The sequence below is a fragment of the Saccopteryx leptura genome, chromosome 3, assembly GCF_036850995.1.
Source record: "Saccopteryx leptura isolate mSacLep1 chromosome 3, mSacLep1_pri_phased_curated, whole genome shotgun sequence".
Classification (NCBI taxonomy): domain Eukaryota; kingdom Metazoa; phylum Chordata; class Mammalia; order Chiroptera; family Emballonuridae; genus Saccopteryx; species Saccopteryx leptura.
In genome coordinates this window covers 233,631,931-233,655,435 of record NC_089505.1, presented here as the reverse complement: position 1 = coordinate 233,655,435, position 23,505 = coordinate 233,631,931, and the positions used below count along the sequence as shown (strand labels likewise).

The following is a 23,505-nucleotide window of genomic DNA, read 5'->3' as shown; positions in this document are numbered from 1 at the left end:
GACAATTTAACTTTGGGGGAGGGGTATACAGCACAATCAAATGTCAAAATAATCTAGAGATGTTTTCTCTCAACATATGTATCCTGATTTATCAATTAAATTTAATAAATAAATTAAATAATAATAAATAAATTAAAAAAAATTTTAAAGAATGATAACTCATGGCACATGAAAATAAATAAAATTCAATTTAACACTCTATTAAAAAATTCTATAGGAACATAGATACCCCATTGTTTACATATTGCCTCTGGCTGATCTCTCACTACAACAGCAGAGTTGAATAGCTGAATGGCTGCAACAGAGGCCTTGCTGCTCATGATCTAAATTCTTTCTGGCTCTTTTACAGGAAAGGTGTCCCAACCCATGTTCTTAACGCTTAAGCTAAGTTTTTCTGGTGAGTCATGGTCTCTTTGCCTTTCTGCCTTATTTGTATGTACTCATTTAACCCTTATTGATAAGAAAAGAAGAACAAAGTATAACATAGAAAAGACTAAACAATTTGATGTTTTAGGAAAGTTATAGAGGCCTGTGATACCCCCTTCATCTTTGTTTTTTATCTCAACTCCTCATTCCTTTTACTTCCGAAAGTAAGGTGGGTGGGGGATGGGAGAGAGAGAGAAAGAGTGAAAGAAGGATGAGAAGGAGGGAAAGAGGGAGGGAGGGAATGAGGGAGGGAGGGAGAAAGGGAGGGAGGAAAAAAGGAGTCCCAATAAAGTTCAAGTGCTATTGGTCAGCACAGGGACTTGATACACTTTCCTCCTCAAGCATATCTGGAATCCCAGAAAAGTAATAGCATAAAGAAGAGAGGAGGCAACATCATGCAGTTAAATACAGCATCAACGACAGTCTTTGAACCAATTTATCTTCAGTCTATTCTCACTGTCCACTAGACACGAAAAGAGAGAATAAAACAATGTAGACACGGAAAGAAAGAATAAAACAATGTCAGTTGAGAGACTGCTGTAGGTTTTCTCATTTCAAACAAAGGTAAAAACTATGCTCGAGGCATCATTCCTCTAACAGCTGTCCCAGTTCAAAGTATCTTGAGAGTGTAATTTTGCCTAACACTGTTTAAGAAATCATATCTAACTTTTAAAATAAAAAAAGAGAAAATTAGAGCATTTTACTAATCCAAAATCCTTTTCTTATCACCTCCTATTTAGCTAGAAGCATTGTATATGACTCTGTTTGAAGTAAAAGGTATTCCTTTGCTGAAAATGTCTCAAGAAATATCCAGCCCATAAAGACTAGATAAACAATAGCTCAAATCAAAAACATAAAAAATAATGATAACAAAAGCCACTGATGAGAGACTTTAAGTTTCTCTAGACTTTTTTTCTAAAAATAGAGGATTTGGCATTGCTATGTAAGAAATGTGTATACTCACAGACAGACTCACACATGCACACAGCACACAGACATACAACAGAAATAAACATACACAAGTATTGTCTTCTTTTAGACAAGGCTGTCATATTTGAAAGCTTGAGCCTGAAATTAATTCACAAGCAGCACAAACACCTCTGTGGCATCTCTTATTAATAGAAATTGAGATAGTAAATATAGAATGTTTACATTAAATGTTCTCACTGGGTTGAATGTGTCTCCTATCACTCAAAATATATTCCCCTGACAAACACATCCATTTGTCTCTCATGACTAACGAATATAATGTTGTTTCCTACAACAGAGATCTGTCCTTCATATATGTCCCTAGATAGGTTCTCAAAGTAGGTCTTGAGCATTTTCTCAAAATGGTTTAAGTCAGCAACTCAGTGTAAGCATATTAAAAATACAGTACTAGTAGATATCAAATAAAATAACCAACAGTTGTACTAACATGGACAAAAGCACTAGGACCGACTGACCAGGTGGTGGCACAGTGAATAGAGCATCGTCCTGGGATGCTGAGGACCCAGATTCAAAACCCTAAGGTTTCCAGCTTGAGCGCAGGGTTGCTGGTTTGAGCATGGGATCATAAACACAACCATATGGTTGCTGGCTTGAGCCTAAGGTCGCTGGCTTGAGCTTCAGGTTGCTGGCTTGAGCCCCAGGTCGCTGGCTTGAGCCCCAATTTGCTGGCTTGAGCAAGGGGTCACTGGCTCAGCTAGAGCCCCCTTGTCAAGGTACATATGAGAAAGCAATCAATGAACAAGTAAGGTGCTACAACTATGAGTTGATGCTTCTCATTTCTCTCCCTTCCTGTCTGTCCCTGTCTCTCCCTCTATAAAACAAAAACAAAAGACACTAAGACCATCAAAGCAGGTTGTCTTTCTTTTTTTCATGATAAATACAACTGTGAGGTCTCATTTATTGCTCTGAAGAAACATGTTAGGAGAATCTTTTGAATCACTTCTCAGAAGTATCAAACAGAAGCTGTCAGGCTCAAAGGCAACCAGAGTTCCTACTGTCTTCCCACCAGCCCTGCAGAATGACTCAAAAAACATAGTCTCACTTGATGTGCACACGTTTTCTGAATTCACAAAAAAAAAACAGAAATAGGCAATCTTTCCTGCTAAAGCTCTACCCTCGGGGAAAAGGACTGGTCTAGTGACAGAGGCAACAGGTGCCCTTACTGAGCTTCAAGCCCTACTAGAATTCAGTCTGTTTTCTCCTTTAACCTGAATGCCCACTCTTGACCTCATGTTTTCTGCTCCTGTTAATGTCTCTATTATCCTTCCAGTCACGCCCTCTGCCCTGCAAAGTGGCCACAACACCTTTGATTTCATGACCTTAGTTTCTCTTCATCCTTCCTTTCTTTAGTCCAACTCCACCACCCTCCCCTCCATCCTACTCCAAGTCTCCACTATCACTTCTGGCCAGGAATACTGCAGTCACCTCAGTCATCTTCTAACCTTCTCCCTACCTCTTGTCTCTGCCCTCTGTAAGCTATGCCCACCACTGCTGAGCTTCAGCATGGTGCAGTAGTTACCCGGCTCAAACACCTTCAATGGACACCCACTGCCAAAAGGGAAAGTGCAAACTCGTTAGTCTATACTTATGATTTTTTTTCTCTGTCCAGTTTATGTTTATTAGATCAATCTGCATAATGACTTAGATATTCCAAACACTGTGGGAAGACCTCGAACAGGCACAGATACCATTTTTTCGGAGTGTCAAGTATTTGTAATATACTATCCATAATCCCCATGCTTACCTTAAAAGACATGCATCTTAACCCCATTCTATTGACAGAACCAAATGAAGTTCAGAAAAAGTGCCTTTTCCAATGCCCCGGTTCCTGGTATAATACCTCTTATATACTCAATATTCTTTACGTAGTTATTAAATAAGTAATTGCTTCCTCTTCTTCTTTGTCTCTTTTGTAAATAACCTTAAAGCAGATGATATTATAACTTATTTTTTGTTAAATTGTTCATCCTTTGGTTAATTATTAGAACTATCCCTGTGCAAAGTTCAAATATAAGAGCTGCCACCTTTCTGGGGTCAAAATCCTCTTGATTCAAGACATAGATGGCACTTCCTTAGCCTATATGGTCATTAAAGGTCCTATTCTAATGTATAAAAACCAGTGGAGAAAATATGATTCCCTCTACTTTTCAATTTTATTCCACTCTAGCTGCCTGATTGAAATGAAAATCCTCAAACCAAACATTTAAAATTGTAATAGGTCAAAAATATCAAAGACTTTCTCCCAATCTCCACTCAGTTTGAAAAAGAAAAAAGATCATTTTGTACAATGTTAAGTAGCATATTATTACCTCATGCCAGGAAGCCTCCAATGATTTCTAAACCTGTTCTGTCACTCTTAGAAACAAGAAGACATGATCTTAAGCAAAAGTCTTCATATGTAAGGATATTTTGATCAAGGTGAATTTCACAAATACTATTTTAGAAAAGCTACCACTGAAATGGCAGGTAAGTGATAGATAATAGTCTAAAAGATTATTTTTCTTATTCTTTGAAAAATTATCCTTCTAATACCTATATATTTAAAATTGCAATTAATGATATAGTTTGAATGTAATATAGTACAAAAATATATAGTATATATAAATTTATAAAAATATATACATTTAAACAGAACTTTATATTTTGATAGAATATATAATTTTATGAACTTGTTTGCCTCTTAAAGGATTTTATATTCTTTGCTTTTTAAAAAAATATCTTTTGAATATTTATAGAGGCAAAGATGAAAAGTTTTAAGACATTTAAAATTCAGGTTTCAGGGTGTGAAACCTGAGTCAGAACACGGATCTTATAAAACATTAAAGGAGAAATCAAATGACATAAAAACAAAGTTCTCACTGGACATGAAAGAAAGAGAAGAATGAATAGAAATCAGATGAAGAGGAAAATAATCACACAGAAGTCCCTACTTCCCTATGGGGTGTGATTAATCAACACATTAATCAAGCAGGTAGAGTCCATCATAGGAAATGGATATTACAGCTCCAGGAAGAGCAATGCAAACTACAGGGACAAGTGTGAACAAATAATGAAATAAGTAGAATAGTTTATATAAACACACAGTTAGATAGAGAATGGCATAATATAACTAACTCACTATAGTCAGTTACTTGATCCTAACAACAATCAGTAGGCATTATTGCAACACCTGGACAGGACACTTTGATTTTTTTTTTAAATGTTACATTACTAGAAAATCACACACCAGAGAAATGTCCATAATATACTTGCAAACTGTGAGCTCAAGGTAGACCTGGTGATACGATTTCCTGAGATTTAATATAAAATCTTCCTTTCACTCCATTTTTCTGTTTTGAGGAACCACAGAAGATACACAAGGAAAGTCAGACATAGGTAGACTGACTAGGCTTGAGACTCGGCATGTAGTGGAAGCTTTCAAATACTTGTTGACTGCTAACTGACACACTGAACTCTCAGGCAGTTTGTGAAAGAACTATATTTAGAGGAGATACTTAGGAGCAGGGTCTATTAGATCAATGTCATTGGAACAATGTGAGAAGCTGTCCTCAGAGCCCAGTCAAATTGAAAACTCTCTTTACAAGTCAAATTTTTATATATATATTTTTTTCTGAAGTTGGAAATGGGGAGGCAGTCAGACAGACTCCCACATGCGCCCGACTGGGATCCACCCAGCATGCCCACCAGGGGGCGATGCTCTGCCCATCTGGGCCATTGCTCTGTTGCAACCAGAGCCATTCTAGCGCCTGAGGCAGAGGCCACAGAGCCATACTCAGCACCTGGGCCATCTTTACTCCAATGGAGCCTTGGCTGCGGGAGGGGAAGAGAGAGACAGAGAGGAAGGAGAGGGGGAGGGGTGGAGAAGCAGATGTGCCCTGGCCGGGAATCGAACCCAGGACTCCTGCACGCCAGGCCAACGCTCTACCACTGAGCCAACCAGCCAGGGCCTACAAGTCAATTTTGACAAGTCAAAAGGAGTTGGATGTAATACATCTATCCCCATGACTTCAGTGGATGTAATTGGATGGGTTTGGTGTGGAAGAGGACAGTGTGGAAGCACCATACAGATACAGAAGTATATGGACAGAGTACGTCCTTCTTAAGAGAGTGCTAAAGGAAAAGAATGAATTTAAGTGTTGTGGTTAAGCCTAGTAATTGATAAAGACACTGCCAAGAATGTGAATGCAGAGTCAAAGGAATCCCTCTGGGCATCAACAGAGGCCCCAGTTAAAGCAACAAAGCATACCAACACAGGCGGTACAGAGCAGGGCTGAGGAACTGACCAGAATTGCATCTCTCCAGATGTCTTCCACTTTCTCCACAAGGTGAGCTGAGAGGCAACTGGCAGACACAGCCCTGCAGATATATATTAACACACAAAGACATACCCACACATCTGACCTTTCAGGATGTGTAATTGCACTAAGTGGATACTACTAATCTACAACGTGGATTATGCCTCTCCGTTCCTCCTTTGCACAGTCCCAGTTGGTGGTCTGCACAAAGACAGGGTGCAAGTAGGACTGAATCCACCTTGGCTTCCTTGCACGGAGCCAGTCACCACAGCCAGTCACCCTGGCACAGTTTATCAAAGCAAGGAAAAAAGAGCGCCTTTCTTAGTGGTGTTCCCGAGGGGCCCTTCATGTGATTCATAAACATGCCCCACATGTGCTAATAATGGTGGCTCTGATCCTTCTTGCATTTTATTAGTTCAAATAAAGGAATGCCTCTAAGGTCATATGTTAAATGTATATTTGTACCAAGCCGACATTGACTGACAGGCTCCGTGCAGCCCCAGAATTCTACCAAGTGTATATCAATTTTCTATTAATTATAAACTTAGTTATAAATGTGACCTAAAAATTATTACTTATGAATTTAAAAATGAATCATATATGTAAATGTATGATGGGATTCTTATTAGTTATGCATATATTCATTCATTCACTGGAATATAAATTATCAATAATGTTAAAAGCTTTAATCATTGATTCTTTTTCTGTGTCACCAGAATATGAGAGATTTTACTTCGAAGTCCTTAAATTTTTTTGCTAATACATAAAAGTACATTTTAAATTAAAAACTTAGCACACATTCAAATTAGTGCAAAAATTCAATTCAAAATTGCTCTATGTTAATAATGCTGAAGAAAAAGAATAAAAAATTAACATAACACAGCAGGACTGGCAGATGTACCTAATCTGTAGGCAAAAGATTTTAAAAACCTGAAAGAATTGTTTGATTTAAAATTCTAACAGTAAAAAAGCAAAGGAAATACCAACCCTAGCATTCCCATTAAGTTTCTCTCTATTCTGTGGCAACCCAAAGCAAATGAATGGGTATGAGAAAGAAGATTTCATTTTTCAAAGGTGAGTGATAAGACAAAAATCAGAAATGTTAATGCATAAGAGGAAATTAAATGGCCCATATCATTAACTGATTATAATCACCTTATTTCAAAGTTTAAAACAATGGATAATTTCTGATACTCTTTTAAGCTACAGATATCAAGTAATAGTTTTTTGAACCACCCCTTGTCTGTGTTTTCAACCAGATGTTTAATTCCTGGGTAAGCAATGACGTGCAGATTAGAACTCACCCACCTGTCAAATGTAGCAGAAAATAGCCTCTCTGCTAAGTTGGAGAAAGATGAATTGTCCCCATAGAGCAATGACAATCTCTTAAGATTTCTCCTCAATGTTGAGAAGCTAGATGTCTGAACACAGCTGTTCTTAATCTGTTTTCCCTGCTTTTATTTCAACAATGCTTCCTCTGAATGGAGTGGTTTCTTCACAAGTAACCACCTGACCAGTGCTGCCTGCCCACTGACCTCTGAATTGTGTGCATGTGTGTGTACCTGTGTGTGTGTGCGTGTTTGCATGCATGTACACGGGTTTGGGGAAGAGACAGAGGACTCCATTTCTTTAGGATTCTCCAGTTAATATCACAACCGAGCTCATAATAGACTCAGAAGCAGAGGTAACAAGGGTCCACAATGGATATTGCTACTTTCTAGCCCCATTTGCAAATGGGACACCACTCATTTTAGACAAGTGCTACATTGTGAAAGGGGCTACCTATGAATGTGATTAAATAACTAATTTACAGAACTCCAGAAATTGTCTGAGATAACAAAACTATTGTAGGTAATAGTGCTTTTCCAGAAAGGCAAGACAGGAAAAGATTCAAGAAAGCAAATTAACTGATTCAAATTAAGAAATTTTGAGATATTTACAATCCTTTAGTTGCTCTCCAATGCCCTGCATAATAAATTTGAAATCCTGTAAGGTAAACTATAGGAATCATCCTGCTCTGCCCCCACTGTAACCTTTCCTCACTCATCTCACTTCTCATCCTCTACAGAGGGGTCAGAAAATATTTTGTAAAGACCAGAGAGTAAGTATTTTCAGCTCTCTAGACTATATCATCTTTCACTGGCAACTACTCAGTGCTGCTCTTAGAGCAGGGGTCCCCAAACTACGGCCCGCAGGCAGCATGCGCCCCCCAAGGCCGTTTATCTGGCCCCCACTGCACTTCCGGAAGGGGCAGCTCTTTTGTTGGTGGTCAGCGAGAGGAGCATAGTTCCCATTGAAATACTGGTCAGTTTGTTGATTTAAATTTACTTGTTCTTTATTTTAAATATTGTATTTGTTCCCGTTTTGTTTTTTTACTTTAAAATAAGATATGTGCAGTGTGCATAGGGATTTGTTCATAGTTTTTTTTATAGTCCGGCCCTCCAACGGTCTGAGGGACAGTGAACTGGCCCCCTGTGTAAAAAGTTTGGGGACCCCTGTCTTAGAGCATGGATGCAGTCATAGACAATACGTTAAAGAAAAGAGTATGGCCATGTTCCAATAAAACCGAACTGATGGGCACTGAAATTTGCATTTCACATGCCATGGGATACTGTTGCATCTTTTGATTTTTTTTAACCATTTAAAAATGTCAAAACAAGGCCAACATACAAAAACAGATGGTGGTCTGCATTTGGACCACAGCCATGCTTTGCCCATCTGGTCACCTCCACAGTCTCTAGTTCCTGCTGACAATAGTCTGTGATTTCACAGAATAAAATCGTTTGAGTCCTCCACAAGTGCTTTTTTCTGTCCTTCTCTTGCAATATTCTCTCCATATCTTTCTTTGACAAAATAATTTCTTATCACCTTTCAGCTTTTAATTTCTCTGTGATGCCATTTCTCAGGTTTGTACATGATGCCTTTTTCTATGCCCTATGGCACACTAGTTTTACATCACAGGACTAGTGACAGTGTACCTAGTCCTAGATGCAGTACAGCCCAGCCTGAATTTTTGTCAGTGTATCTCCTATGCCGAGGCACTAAGTCAGTACTCAATAACACTAATAAAAAAGTGGGTAAAGGTAGGTCTGAAGAACATTAGGATCACATGTTGACCAGGTTAGACTAGCCATTGGGGTGTCAGAGGGCTTTCAGCAAATACAAGTTTGGCTGAACAAATGGCTATTCAGATGCAGCAGTACAGCACAGTGATTAGGAGAACACGTACTGATATCAAATCTGCCGGAGCCCTGGGTCCACCACACACTATTTCTGTGACCCAGGGCAATCTCCCAAAGTGTTCCACCACAATTTTCTCATCTGGGGAATGCATTTCCTAAGAACTAAATGTGCTCACACTAGTGGAACATGGTGCTTGACACCAACAAGCTATTAATAAAATAGCTATCATTAGTAATGATATTGGCCAGAAAGAAATCTAACCTCATGGACTCTAAATACTGAAAGTGAGCATCTGTAGTTTGTTTTTCATCAATAAATGTATTGACTCACTGCATAAAAAAATGTGTGACAGGCAGGACCAATCAGATTAGGAAAACTGAAACAAAGGAAACAGGTTAATCCTCAGTGCTAGAGTCTACAGATACAGAGAAACACTAGAATTATATACATATGAGAGAGAAAGAGAGATTTCTCCTATGGTACCAAAATATTCTAAGGGTTTGTCTGAAGACACAGGACTGGTGATTCAGGAGGTCAGCTTACCTAAAGCGGTCAGGAGGAGGCCACCTTCTCCATATCACAACCTAAACCTTCCTCCACCACCACTGTGCCCTCAACAACTCAGGAGGTGGCAACAGACAAAAGATGTGACAAAACAGGGTGCTTTTTATTCTTTAAAGAATAGTTTTTTTGTTTGTTTTTTCTCCTGAAGCTGGAAACGGGGAGAGACAGTCAGACAGACTCCCGCATGCGCCCGACCGGGATCCACCCGGCACACCCACCAGGGGCAACGCTCTGCCCACCAGGGGGCGATGCTCTGCCCCTCCCGGGCATCGCTCTGTTGCGACCAGAGCCACTCTAGCGCCCGGGGCAGAGGCCAAGGAGCCATCCTCAGCGCCTGGGTCATCTTTGCTCCAGTGGAGCCTTGGCTGCGGGAGGGGAAGAGAGAGAGAGGAAGGAGAGGGGGAGGGGTGGAGAAGCAGATGGGTGCTTCTCCTGTGTGCCCTGGCCAGGAATCGAACCCGGGACCTCTGACGCCAGGCCAACGCTCTACCACTGAGCCAACCGGCCAAGGCCAAGAATAGTTTTTATTATTAAGAATAAAGATTCCCTCCATATGTCTAAAGATACAAAGATATTACTCATAAGCATTAGATATGCCAATAATTTGAATAAAATCCCAAATAACCACATAATAAATGAAATAATTTGGGTTTCATTGTTTTTGTTGTTTTGCTTGTGCTGTGTGCAGCTGCTGCTAATATATAGTTGGTGATGTAATCCTCTCCTTCAATCAAAATTATGTAGTAAATGATTTCATAACCAATCAAAATACAACTATTTTATTATTCATTGTTAATATTTTTGGAATATTACTTTTATTTTTGCTTTTGGTACTAGAAATATCCTCCTCCTGGAACATCTATAAAGTGCTTCCTGGAACGAATATGAATGAGTCTTTTGTACCTGCCTCAGATAAAGGAACACGGGGACTATTTGTACCAGTGCAGGTAGAGCGCAGAGCGCATTCCTAGCAGCTGTGGCTGATGCAATGCTGTGAGAATACTCCAGCAAGGTTAAACCCTCCTAGGCACACCCAGGAGGGAGCTTGCCCGCTGTAGGTTAGTGACTTAGTGCCAACCAGGCAGCTCTCCCTGACTTGTTAGCCATTGGCTTTGAAGGACATGCTGTAACACCCTATAGGCTGAACCTGTGTATATTAGCTAGTTTACTTCCTGAATAAGTCAGTTCTGCATCACTGAACCTGGTCCCCGGAGTCGGATCTCTGTGTCTCCTTCGTCCTCACCCCTGGCAGGACTCGTCCAAAACTGGCACCTGAACAGGGACCCAACCGGCATCCAAGGGGCGGGTGAGTGACCTCTGCAATGGGAAACCTTCTCCCCCACTCCCGAGCCCCGCAAGCTCGAGCCCTGCACGCCCTATTGCAGAGTAGGCGAGTTAAAGTTAGTGAAAAGGATCTTTGTACCTACTGGGAAATCCTTTCAGGTTTCAACCCTTGGCTCTGAAACGCGCCTCTTTGGGACCCTTATACTTGGGTCTAAGCTTTCCGGTGCATCTGGCTGAAGTATATAAGGGACGGGTCTTTCCTCTCAGCCTCATTCCTGCCCTGTCAGTGATAAATGCCTGCTTGACTGATGCTCCTGCTGGGTACCCTTCGCAGGTCCCTAAGGTCCTACAGGCTACTCTTTCAGAGGAACCCCTACCTCCCTATTCACCTCCCCCTGTAGAGGAAGAAAAGGGCTGGGCCACCGAGTATGATGGACTTATGGCTGAGCGTGCAGAAACGAAACTAGATACATTGGAAACCGCACCATCAGCTCCGCTGCTAGAAGAGACAGAAGTTGCTACTTCCGCATTCCCTGCCGGGGCTCAATGCCCCACCCCAGCCTCTCAGATGCCATTTTCTACCCCAGCTTTAACTCCGACATGTGTTCCTGCTGCAGACCCATGGGCCAGCCTATACGCCCCCATGTGTCTTTTTTCTTTTCCCCCCTCACTTGTCTGTCTTGTCTATTTTTCTGTATCTCTTGCTCTCTCTCTCTTCCCAGCCCCTGTCTCTGAAATGATGCTGGAAGGACCCAGCCACGGCACAGTGGCAGGGATCACACCCTCTTCTAACACAAGGGAGAGGTTATGCTTGTGTTTTTCAACCAATTTGGATCCCAGGAACCCCCCAACCTGCTTGACAGGGTTTCTTGGGCACCCACTAAGTGGTTCAGTCTTCACCCGTCCAAAGCCACAGCCCTGGCCTTCTCCACACTGACTACGCCTGAGGGGAAGAGGTCCTTAGCGCTCCAGAAGATGACCTCACGGCCGGCATGCGCACCCCATCACCTGGGGGGATTTGGAGACTTTGGCAGGGCAGGCCCAGAGAATGGCCCCTGATGGGCCCCCGGTCCCTGGTGCTTTGTTCTTGCTTATGTGTACTATAGTGACCGCTGACTCCTAGACGCAGGAAGACTCCCATGTCTGGGCTGCTTTTCCCCACCCTGGCATTATGTTGCCCAAAGAGACAACAACAGCAAGCTGTCATTCATCAAGTCCAATTGGCCCTAATTAAAAGAGAAGGGGGAAATGTAGGTAGAGCACAGAGTGCATTCCTAGCAGCTGTGGCTGATGCAATGCTGTGAGAACACTCCAGCAAGGTTAAACCCCTCATAGGCACACCCAGGAGGGAGCTTACCCGCTGTAAGAAGGTGACTCAGCGCCAATCAAGTGCTCCCTGATCTTTTCAGCCATTGGCTTTGAAGAACACGCTGTAACACCCTATAGGCTGAACCTGTGTATATAAGCTAGCTTACTTCCTGAATAAAGCGGATCTGTGTCACTGAACCTGGTCCCGGAGTTAGGTCTCTGTGTCTCCATAGTCCTCACCCCCAGCAGGCCTTGTCCACATACCAGGACTTTAGTATTTTCTTCTTCCAATTTTAAATTCACTGGTAGTGTGAAATTTGAGTGTATTAACAGAGCTGCCATGCAGAAAACAGGCACAGAAGGAGAACCAAAGGCAATCTCACATGTCCTGACAACAGCATCTTCATTTACCTGAGGGTCAAGGGTCAGCTGCATGGAGAGTACAAACGAGAATATAGTTCCTACACTCAACATTTTTCCAGGCATTATTCCCCTTCTGGGACATCCTACTCCTCCCACATGAAAAACACTTTTTTTTGCAATTTTATTTTTCAATTACACTTTATATTCAACTAGAAAGCCCGGCATTCATACGAAATGACCGCTGTTCTAGATATTATAAATTGTAATTAAAATGATTTGTGCAAAGGTGTCTGCTAATTCAAACTGAATTACCCAGGGCAGGCGGCGAGGACACCTCTTTGCTTAGTGCCCCACGGAGTTTCCCCCTTCTACTTGCTTAATTGCTTAAAGTAGAGTGCAATGAAGGAAACCACTGGCAGTACATTTCTTAAGAGCCACTGCTAGCTCAATAAATAAAGGTGATTTAAATAATAAAATGTCAAAGATCTCTTTGTACACAACATTTCTTGTGTAGATCTTTCCATCATTTTTAAGCTCGCGCGTTTTGGTCAGCATTACTCTGTTGTTTTTTTTTTTTTGCATTTCTCTCCTGCCTTTGTTCAAGGGACTCATTTTGTCGAGACAGGCTTTTTTGTCTTGCATCTGAGGCAAGCCTTGTTTCTCTATGCTCATCAGTCTCATTTTGCCGAGAAAGACACATTTGCTCTGTGACTGAAGCAAGCCTTGTCTTTCTCTGCTCAGTGGTTTCTTTTTGTTGAGAAAGCCGTTTTTGTGCAGCTTTAGCACCTTTTCTCTCCTCTTCAGTGCTGTATTTTCTAGGAGGCATTCTTAAAAGAAATTACGTTAAGATGTAGTTTTTATGTAAAACAGATGATTGCCAACGCAAACAAATGTTCACCTTCCCCCTGACCTGCTCAATTTGCGTTCAGCCATGGTAACTTCACCCCATTGGCTAGTACAGTTATGCAAGCAACCAATAAGCTATCGGCGACAGACACTTAAGCTGCATATAATAAAGATATTATTTTGTATTCATTTTGGGTGTACAGCACAGTGGTTAGCTAATCATATATTTTACAAAGTGTTCTCCCTGATATTCCCAGTATAGTAAGTTCCTGAGTTTCAAACATGTGACTTACATATAACCCATACTTATGAATGAAGCACCATGAGGGCTACGGTAATCAACTGCAGTTGGACACCAGGGAAAATGAGATCACAGAGTTACTCGACTCTCAAGGCAAATAACTAACCAATAAAGATTTGATGGAATTAGAGCAACAGATGATAGCATTTAGGAAAGAAAACAGAGACCTAGAAACTCCAGAACCAGAAAAGATTTCTACAAAAGAGTTAGCTGATGCTTTTTGTCTCATTAAATCAGAAATGGCAAAGTTAGAGGAACAAGATCCTGACACAGAGAGGTTCACTAAGGTTTACTGTACAGTTACTGCAGGCCTGAGATGCTACAGCGCCATTTATGAGGAGAAAAAGAAAAGCTCTGTACAAACCTCCCTTGATGCCTATGTCAAGACACTGCAACAGCAGAATCAAACCTTGACTCTAATACCAGTCCCAGCCCCTCTAACAAGTCCGTGATCTACTGTAGCATCTAAGATTGTTTAAGCTTATATTTGAAAATGTTTAGGTTTATATGCACAGAAAGGTAAAAATAAATATTATTTTAAGACAAACATCTAAGTTGCATTTGATAAGTAAATGTACCTGTTCTAACTTACATACAAATTCAACTTACGAAGAGACAGAACCTGTCCCATTAGTAATCTAGGACTGCCTGTACCCACCTGGCACCACACATAGTTATCACAATTCATACTATATTCCCTATGCTGTACCTTACATCACCGTGACTACTCTGTAACTACCAATGTGTGCTGCTTAATCCCTTTACGTTTTTCACCCAGTCTCCCAATCCTCTTCTGCTCTGGCAAACATCAGCCTATTCGCTGTGTCTATGAGTCAGACACAGGACACTTTGGATTAAAGGTGTCCTTAATATTTTACCATAATGTTTTCCAGAACTTGCCAACTTTTACATGCACTTTCAACACATTTGCACACATACACACATGCACATACCATTTTTTGGGACCTTACTCTTTGCTTCCTATTCTCTACCTCATTCCCATGAATGATGTTGGGAGATAATTACCCTTACGTTATTTTTCCAGAGAGTGTCAGCCTAGAGCAGCGGCACAGACATCCCCTTATCACTGAAAAGAATGTTTCAGGTGTGATCATTGAAAAATTCACTCTTACCAAATGAAAATACTACATCTTGTAGTTCCCACTCTTTGTCACTATTTATATTTTCAACACAAATGAAACTCCCAAATGGAAATATACAGTGAAATAATTTAGATGACTAAAGTTTTATTTCTTCATCTTTACAATTTCTATAGTTCCAGTTCACTGTTTAAATGCAAGACTAGTTACTACCACAGTTTCTGGAGATAAGAATTGCATCTTAAATGAACTCGAATAATTCTAAGCAGTTAAGAACTTTAATTCTTGAACACATAGTCTGTAAATCAACTATGTAATTAGAAATTATTCAAATTAACTTCTATATGAAATATAATGCCCAAAATATAAAATATACTAGTTTGCAGTTCACATATGTGTCATAGTAACTCAACAGTAACCACACCAAAAATACATATTTCCTGAGGGATTTGTATTCCATTGCTATGACTGTTTAGAATTGATTAACATGATCATAATAAAAAGCAGATGAATTTTGTATGATTTTATCATTGTTTTTAAATAATCTGGATGACACTCCTTTATTGACGGCACCTGGGATGGGCCACTCGAACCACTGTCCTCTTGGTACACCACTGAACCTAAAAAAAACCTGTTTGGTGACTCTCAACTGAAATACCAAGTGAAAGCGCTGTATAACCTATAAATTACTTTAACAGTGCAAAGTATATATATCATTTGGTTCAACAGTGTTCTCTGGAAAACTGGAAGGGCTTACTTTAGAAACCAAAGGAATAGTTCGCTATTGACAAAGTTACAGATGCTTTCAAGGAGGGGATGTGCTTGAGAATAAGGACATGACTGGCACTCTTGCTTGTGTACCAGAAAAGAGATGCCAACCAAAAAGCCAAGCAAGGCGGTCAGCAATGTGATCAAACACATATCACACACCTGGAGATTATCCTAGTATTCTCTATCCAACACATTTGAAAAGGCAATACAAAGGTGTCATTTCTGGTTATAAATGCTTGATATTCGGAAATGCAAGGAACTGAACTTCAGTGGTTGTGTTGACAGAGTGTCCGAACTGCAGGCAGAGTTTCCAGAAGAAAATGTGGGAGTACAATACACAAGAAATGGAGACGCATCACAGATTCTGTTTATAATATATGGAAGTTTAAAGTAGCAGTGATTAACTTCGGGATGGAGCTTTACAAAGTCTGTCAGGAATGACATTGCTTAACTATGGCAAGACTATTTTCACACTCCAATTAAACTAACACCTTGGTGAGTCTAGATTTTTTAAATTAGATTTCAGATGGAATTTGCTAAATTTTATTTAAATTGTTAAGGCTCATACTGATATATTCCTCTGCTCTAAAAAATGACTAAAAATTCACTCACTGGCTCTGTAACCTTGGGCCAACCAGTTCTCCCGGCCACAAATTTCCTCATTTGTAAAATAAGGATTTAGACTTGACCATCTCTGACCCTCCAACTCTATAATTTTTAGGTCTACAATCTCATACACTAAATGGTTTAGAAGAGATAGCAATGAACATCTCTTGAGTGCTTGTTTTACTGCAGAGAAACCTGAGCTCTATTGAAATCTGCTTTTCTTACTTCAAAGACCAGATTGACTTGCCAAAATTAAATTATATAATAAATGTCTTCCTACAAAAGGTGATGCTAAGGATATAAGTTTGCTTAAGGATTACCTTAAATTATTCAGGTTAACAGTTACATACACTGAAATGTGGTCAAGGTGACAATTCAACTCTAACCCCAAGTACTTGTAAACAAGCGTGAATAAATCCACAACCTTCAAAATATAACAAAATTGAACTCAGAATTTATTAAAATTCTAAATGTTTTCATGTGCTTTTTAAAAGGCAATGTCTCCTTAAAAAAAAAAAAGACAATGTAGAAAAGGAATTTTTTTTTCTTTTTGCCTAAATTACCAAAGAAGTAAAGCACAATTTAATAGGCCCTGGAGATGCTACTAAATGCTGCTGCTTTAGGCTGATACGGGTAATTTTCCTTTTAACAACAGCAGATGCCTTGTGTTTTATTTCTTGAGTTTGCCATGAATCACTATTGCATTCACAGCAAAGTAAACGAAAATGTGTTCCTTTCTTAACTCCATGCCATTGTTAATTCTCTAGTTCTTAAAGGCAGAATGAGTTTTAAGAAAAACCATATGTTGTCAACAGAATTTCCTATTAAAATTCTTTTTTGTTCTTTTTATTTTTAATGTGAAGACACGATAGAATTCAGAACAATGGCTTATTTACATTTACACAGCAATAAAAAAACCTTCCCCAAAAGTCCTCACATCTAGCATTCAAGAATCACCAGAAATGCTTTGAGGTGCATAATATAATACTTCTCCAACATCTTCTATTCTTGTGTAAAATCATTTCCCAATGTAAAAGACCATAAATAAAGGTTAAATAGGTTTTATAGAATACACAGTTATTCTAAGAGTTGGATGAAAAAGAAAGTGCAATCTTTCACTCCTCCCCCTACCTCAGTTAAAAATAAATTCTTCTAAATCACAAGGCTGGAGATCTGCTGCTATGATAATGCTGGCCAGACAACCTATGCCAGAAAATTAAATGTTTTACTGTTTTCTTTCAGAATATATTTTTTCATTGGTGGATAGTTTCCACATTTATTCTTTCTAAACTTTATGTAGCATAAAACATTTTATGAATTTTTTTCCTGACTCACGACCACATAATGTCTTCCTGAAAACTGAACCTTTAAAAGTGCAACATTTCTAGGTTAGAGCAGGTGATTTGACAGCACTATTATAAAAACATGAAGTCTGTGGTGTCTGTGAGTTTGTGTGAGTGGGAAGAGGAGGTCCCATTTACATCTGTGAATAATGTTCACTAACATGTATTCTTATCAGACTATCAATATTGGTATGTGAAAACTCTATATGAATATGATAATATCTGAAAACTCCATTATCCTCAATTCTTCCTAATCCTTCATATAATATCATTGGAAAATATTCATAATCACAAACTTCAAGCAGGCCCTTTGGGATGCCCTTAAGTCCTACTCTCATTTATCCCCCAAATTACTCTGTTTCATTCCCTCAATCCTGATTCCAATTCTCTATTCTCCAACTTCATTCTTAGTGAGTAACTTCCTTGCATCTTGTTTAATATTTCTAGAAGAAACAGAAGTGATGAGTTAGAGCACCATGGCAAAGCACAGAAATGATAAGAAGATAACTTACACACCCCTCACTACCACCTTCACCCATCATTTGTCCCATACCTTACACTTAGGCTTTACTCCTATGGAAATGCCGCCCTGACAGAGCGGCATAGAATCCTATGTTTCGACCTAATGCTAACAAACAGCTCTGTTTCCTCAATTGATCCCAACCAATCTTGACTATTCAAGGACATTGTCCCAACAATTATATCACTCTCTCAGAATCGTCACATTTTTTTTTCTGTCTTCTGAATCAGCCCCATTGCAGAGAAATACACTATATTCACTAAGTCAGCAGCTTAATTTTAAATTAATTAAAAATTAGACAAAATGATGAATAAATAAATATTCAACAAATCAAATGCAGCAAAATGCACAGAATCTAGGTGGAAGGGGTATGGACATTCAGCTGCTACATTCTTCCAACATTTCTGGATGTTGGATGATTTCAATAATAAAATATTATTTCTTTGCTTTTCCTTACACCTAAAAAGCATTGCCTAGATATTTTCACTTTAATTGTACTTTTTCACTGTAAAACATTTAGTCTGTATGTTTAAAATTAAGTCGTCTTATATAGCACACACATTTTTTTAATTGTCTGAAAAATTCTCATATAGAGCAAACCTTATTGGTCTATATAGTAGACTGCATGGGATAACCTCTATAGTACACACTAATAAAGTGGTGAAATAATGTATAACTAACAAGCTAATATAGAGATAATTGAGTAAAACTAATGAAATAATACAAAAGCAAGGAGAAAAAAGGGAAAACATAGAACAAATTGCTACCTTTACTACAGCCTAGACATGCCATAGTCTCAGATTAGTTAACTTCAATTTATTGCTGATTCTACCATGGTGTGCATGTCGGCGCATGTGTGCACTGTTGTTGCTGTATATTTTAATTCTTCACCTACACAGATATTACTACAGTTTTAAACAGTCACCATGCATTTGGATTTACCCACTTATTTATACTTAGCTCTGCATTATATTCTGTCTCTATGTTTCTACCCAAGATTGTTTTTCTTCTGCATGAGGAACACCCAAGTATTCCCCTCAGTGTGGAACTGTTGGTGATAAATTCTCAGTTTTTGATCATATGAAAATGTCTTTATTTCAACTTTACTTCTGAATAACATCTTGCTGGACAATAGTTTCTTTCAGTACTGTGATTTGTTCATTACATTAATTTTGGCTTTCACTGTTGTTACCAAACAGTTAGTTGTATCTTTTACCTTGATCTCTTAAAGCTAACATTTTTTCCTGAGTGTCCTGAAAAATTCCTCTTTAACTTGATTGATGATGGTTTATATGCAGTTTTCTTGAAATGCATAGCACTTCTTGAATCTGTAGCTTCATGTTTTTAATCATTCTTGAAACATCCTTAACAATTATACATAGACGTTGTCTATTCATTATCTCTTCTACTTCTGGTAAACTAGGTATATACATGTTACATGTTGTTTTACTATGCCCAATCTCTTATATTTTTCCCTGTGTTTTTTTTCCTTTTGTCTCTTTGTGTTTTATTCTTGATATCAATTCTGACTTATCATTCAGTTTAGAAGTTCTTTCTTCAGGTTTGTGTAATCTACTGTTAATGCCATTCATTAAATTAATTTCAGTTATTGTAACTTTCTATTCAATTTTCATTTTATTCTTTTTAATCATTCCCTCCTCTCCTTATAATTCTTCATCTTATTATTTAATTTCCTAAACACATTAACATACAGTATTTTAACATCCTTCTCTGGTAAAACCAATATTTACATCTTTTGTGAAGTGCTTTTCAATATTTTTTTCTTTGTCGTTAGATGATATTGGGCTTTTTCATGCCTTGTTTTTTATTTAATGTTAGAACCTATGTATTAACTCTAGAGTATATAAGATGTTATATATGATGATGTCTTCTTCCAGAGAATTAGAGCAGAATATTATGGTAGCGACAGATAACCCTAAACCAGTAAAGAAACGAGCTGATTTGAAATTGAACTTTAGTTCTTGTAAAGTCTTATCCTCATGCTTCATCTATTCTTAAGTTCTAGATTTAAAATGTGGGGTGCCATGGCAGAGTATTCTTTCCAAAGTTGGTTTTAAATATTTATGTCCATTTCTCTTGATACAGGGAATGCTCCTGTGACATCAATATTGTAAGACAGAAATCCTAGCATGATATTTTTTAGTATAAATGACAAAAATAAATCGTATTTTTGCATCTTTTTTCCTTGGGATTCTAAATTTTTTTGAACTCGGTCACAATACTGTAAGAAACTAGGCAACTTGGAGATACTAAATGAACAGTAGATGTCTTCTGTTTGGGATGACATCTTCATGTGAGGTTCCAGCTGACAGCCAACACCAAGTCCTACACGTGTGTGTAGATACTCTACAGATGATCCCAGTCCAAAGACAACATATTACCTTGTTTTTTTAAAATTTAATATACAGGGGTGACACTGGTTAACATAATTATATAGATTTCAGGTGCCCAATTCTACAACACATCTCTGTACACCATTATCTTCCCACTTGAAACTTCAAACACTGTGAAACAGAGACTAGGCACAATGCTGTCACTTCATTAAATTCATGCACCACCGATTCTCTAAGTTTAATGAAATTATTGTTCCATAACACTATATTTGGGTTGATTTGTATGCAGCAATAATGACTGAAACAGGTACCTTTCAGAAGTTTTGTTCTGAAACTTCAACTTCTGTCCCATAGACCAGTGAAACTGCTAAAAGCTCTTTTCAGCTCCTCATTGTTGCATTTATTGCCTTACAACTGGCAGACAGTAATACTTCTGGATTTCTTTTTTTTTTTCCAAATCTTATCCCTCTCAAGAGGTTGCGCACGGAGGACTTTTCTGATTCCTTTAATATTTTAGTTATTATTGGCTGGGAGAGTTCATTTTAAACAACTTAATTCTCTTTTTTGGGAGCATATGTCAACTCACCCCACTGGATTTATAATTTAAATCATCACACAACACACACACATATTTTTAATTTCCAGACTGCCTCTTTGGGTCATTTTTAATTGCATTGTTTTTAATATATTTTTCATTGCTAACATATTAAAGCCTCTCTTAATTCTGAAAATAATGAAGAAAATTATGCTCTATATTTATGTCTGATTATTCCACATCTATTGCTCTACTGAATGTGATTCTCCTGTATTTTTCTTCTATTTGTTTTACTGGCGCTTGCTTATGGCTTATATTGATATTTATTTATTTATTTATTTATCTTGCCGTAAACACAGTATTGCTTGAAGCATAGCTTAAAATAAGTTGGAAATCATTTACACCTGATATAAAGATTCATTATTCCAGAAAATCTGTTTCCACCAATTGCTTAGTTCACTATTATCCTTATCCTATGTTAGGCACTACCTTATATTACATGTTTTTATCTGGAGTTTGATCACACTCTAGATAGCATGAATTGTGACTGCCAAACTTGTTGAAGGTCTACTCAAGTTTTCAAAGGAAGCTTTTTTGTCTCTCAGGCCCAATTTAAAAAAGACAAGAGGCTTTCTTTCTTTGTGGATTGAGTTTATTAATAGTTTGCTGTGTCTCATAGTATTCCCACTCTATAAGGGAAGTCCTCAATTCACCTCCCTATCTCTAGCACAACATAGACTTTATTCACGTCTACTCTGGGCTCTGCATCCTTCCACAGAAAACTGAATCAGGCCTTTCCAGATAACCTACGGGTGAAATTCAGTTTGGGCACATGTTTTATAAGCTTTCTATTTCCTCTTTTTTCAGTATCTTGGGAATTGTTAGTTTACTCAGGTCACAATACATCCAAAGAATGCTTTTATAATTTCTGTAGCTTTTTAGTCATTTTCACTGAAAGAGTCACTCTTACCCAGCCTACCTTGCACAATCTTTCAATATGGTAACCAAGAATCCCGATTTATATGTGTTTTTCATGTGATGTACCCAGTTAAAAAATGCATTCTGGAGCACACAAAACAAAATAATTCAGTCCTGAGAGGTATGTTGTGCTAGAGATAGGGAGGTGAATGGGGGACTTCCCTTATAGAGTGGGAATACACATTATTGTGTGCCCTCTGGCCAGCGCAAGTACTAAGAAAAAATTATCTGGAAGTGCAAAAAAAGTGGACCCAAATCACCTTTTAAAGCTTTCTTGCTGCCACTTACTAATATAACAATATCTAAAATGTTTTGGTTCTTAAAATAAATTCTTTTTTACATTTCTGAGCATTGGAGGGCTACTGTACCTCTAAGAATTTAGAAATGATGGGCACAAGATGATTTTTGGAAAGTTAAATAGAAATTTAACACAAAACTTTAAGTAAGCCAGGGATATCACATTCTCCCAAAAGACGTCCTTATATTTCTTTCACCTGACTCTGATTTCATGCTTACCAAGCAAACTCCTGATTCCCACATAATCCTATCTGTGAGCAGAGAATAGTTGATCATGCTGACAGGACTATTTTGAGTTGGGTTATAGTGATTTCTCTCAGCAAATCAATCAAGTGATGTCCGACTGACCATGGTTTTACTTCCCTCATAGCTTAACTAAAGACTGACCTAAGCTGATTATGCCCACAGAAACATTTCCGCAGATTTAAATGTTCCATTTCTGACTAGGAACTAATGGAGTAGCATTTTAGGTGTTTCTCTAGTTCCCTCCTGAATTTTAATTATTTCTCAGTCATCTCTAGGCATTAACCAGATCAGTATTTTTCAAATTAGAACATCCAGTTATCTGGAACACGCACTGCAGTACCAGCATAAGTGAAAAGCCTGAAGAATAATACAGGACAGCCTCCTGCAACAATATTTAACAGAAACATTTCAGGAAATGACAATTTTTTTTAAAATTTAAAGAAGCACAAACAAGAGGCAGAAAAATCCCAATAGAGATCAGGGGAACTGCCAGCTTTTAGGATACGCCCTTCAAGGCTCCAACGCCCTAAAGGGGTCTCATAGGAATCCATCTGGGTCCTGCTTCAATAGTGAATAGGAAGGTCATTGAGCTAAAGCCTGCCAGGCTTACATGCCTTTGCTGTAAGGAAAAAGGGACACTGGAAGGTAGGCTTCCCCCTCGCTCCTCTAAGGGAGGGTTCAGTCTCTTCCAGCCCTGCTCCAGCCACCTATGACCTAACCTTGCCCAGAATGCTAGGGTTTGCCACTGAAGGCTAAAGGTGCCCAGGGCCGTCAGCCCCATCTACAACACTGTGGATGAGCCTAGGGTATTTCTTCCAAGAAGCAGGTAAACTGATCCCATTTGCACAAGGGCCACTAGGGCCACTTAACTATGTCTTGCCTGAAGAGTCAAGTTTTTTATTCTTTCTTCAAAGATCTCTGTTGTGGGTGTTGATAGTCCTATTTTCTGCTGCTTTGTTTAATATATAGTGTTTACCTTTATTCCTCCTACCTTCAATGCCCCACTCATATTTCAGGCTGGGACCTACTCCTAATTTAGAGCTCTCTTTCCCCCTTTTGCCAACTTCTATTATGAATTTACCTTTGCCACCCAGCTTAGTGTATCCCAAGGTTCTCTTTACCACGCCACAGTCACAGAGCTCCAGGGAATAGCAACCTGGTCTCATATCTCCAGACAGAGAAGAACAGAAGCTCC

The 23,505-nt window shown here is 38.8% G+C and overlaps 1 protein-coding gene and 1 non-coding gene across 5 annotated transcripts in view; both read right to left on the bottom strand.

The window, feature by feature from the left end:
- Positions 1-23,505, bottom strand: part of CTNNA2 (catenin alpha 2) — a 1,214,276-nt gene that overhangs the window by 1,000,303 nt on the left and 190,468 nt on the right. The window lies entirely within an intron of this gene.
- TRNAP-UGG (transfer RNA proline (anticodon UGG)) lies at positions 9,896-9,970 on the bottom strand. Its single transcript has one exon. It is a non-coding gene; the product is annotated as a tRNA-Pro (tRNA).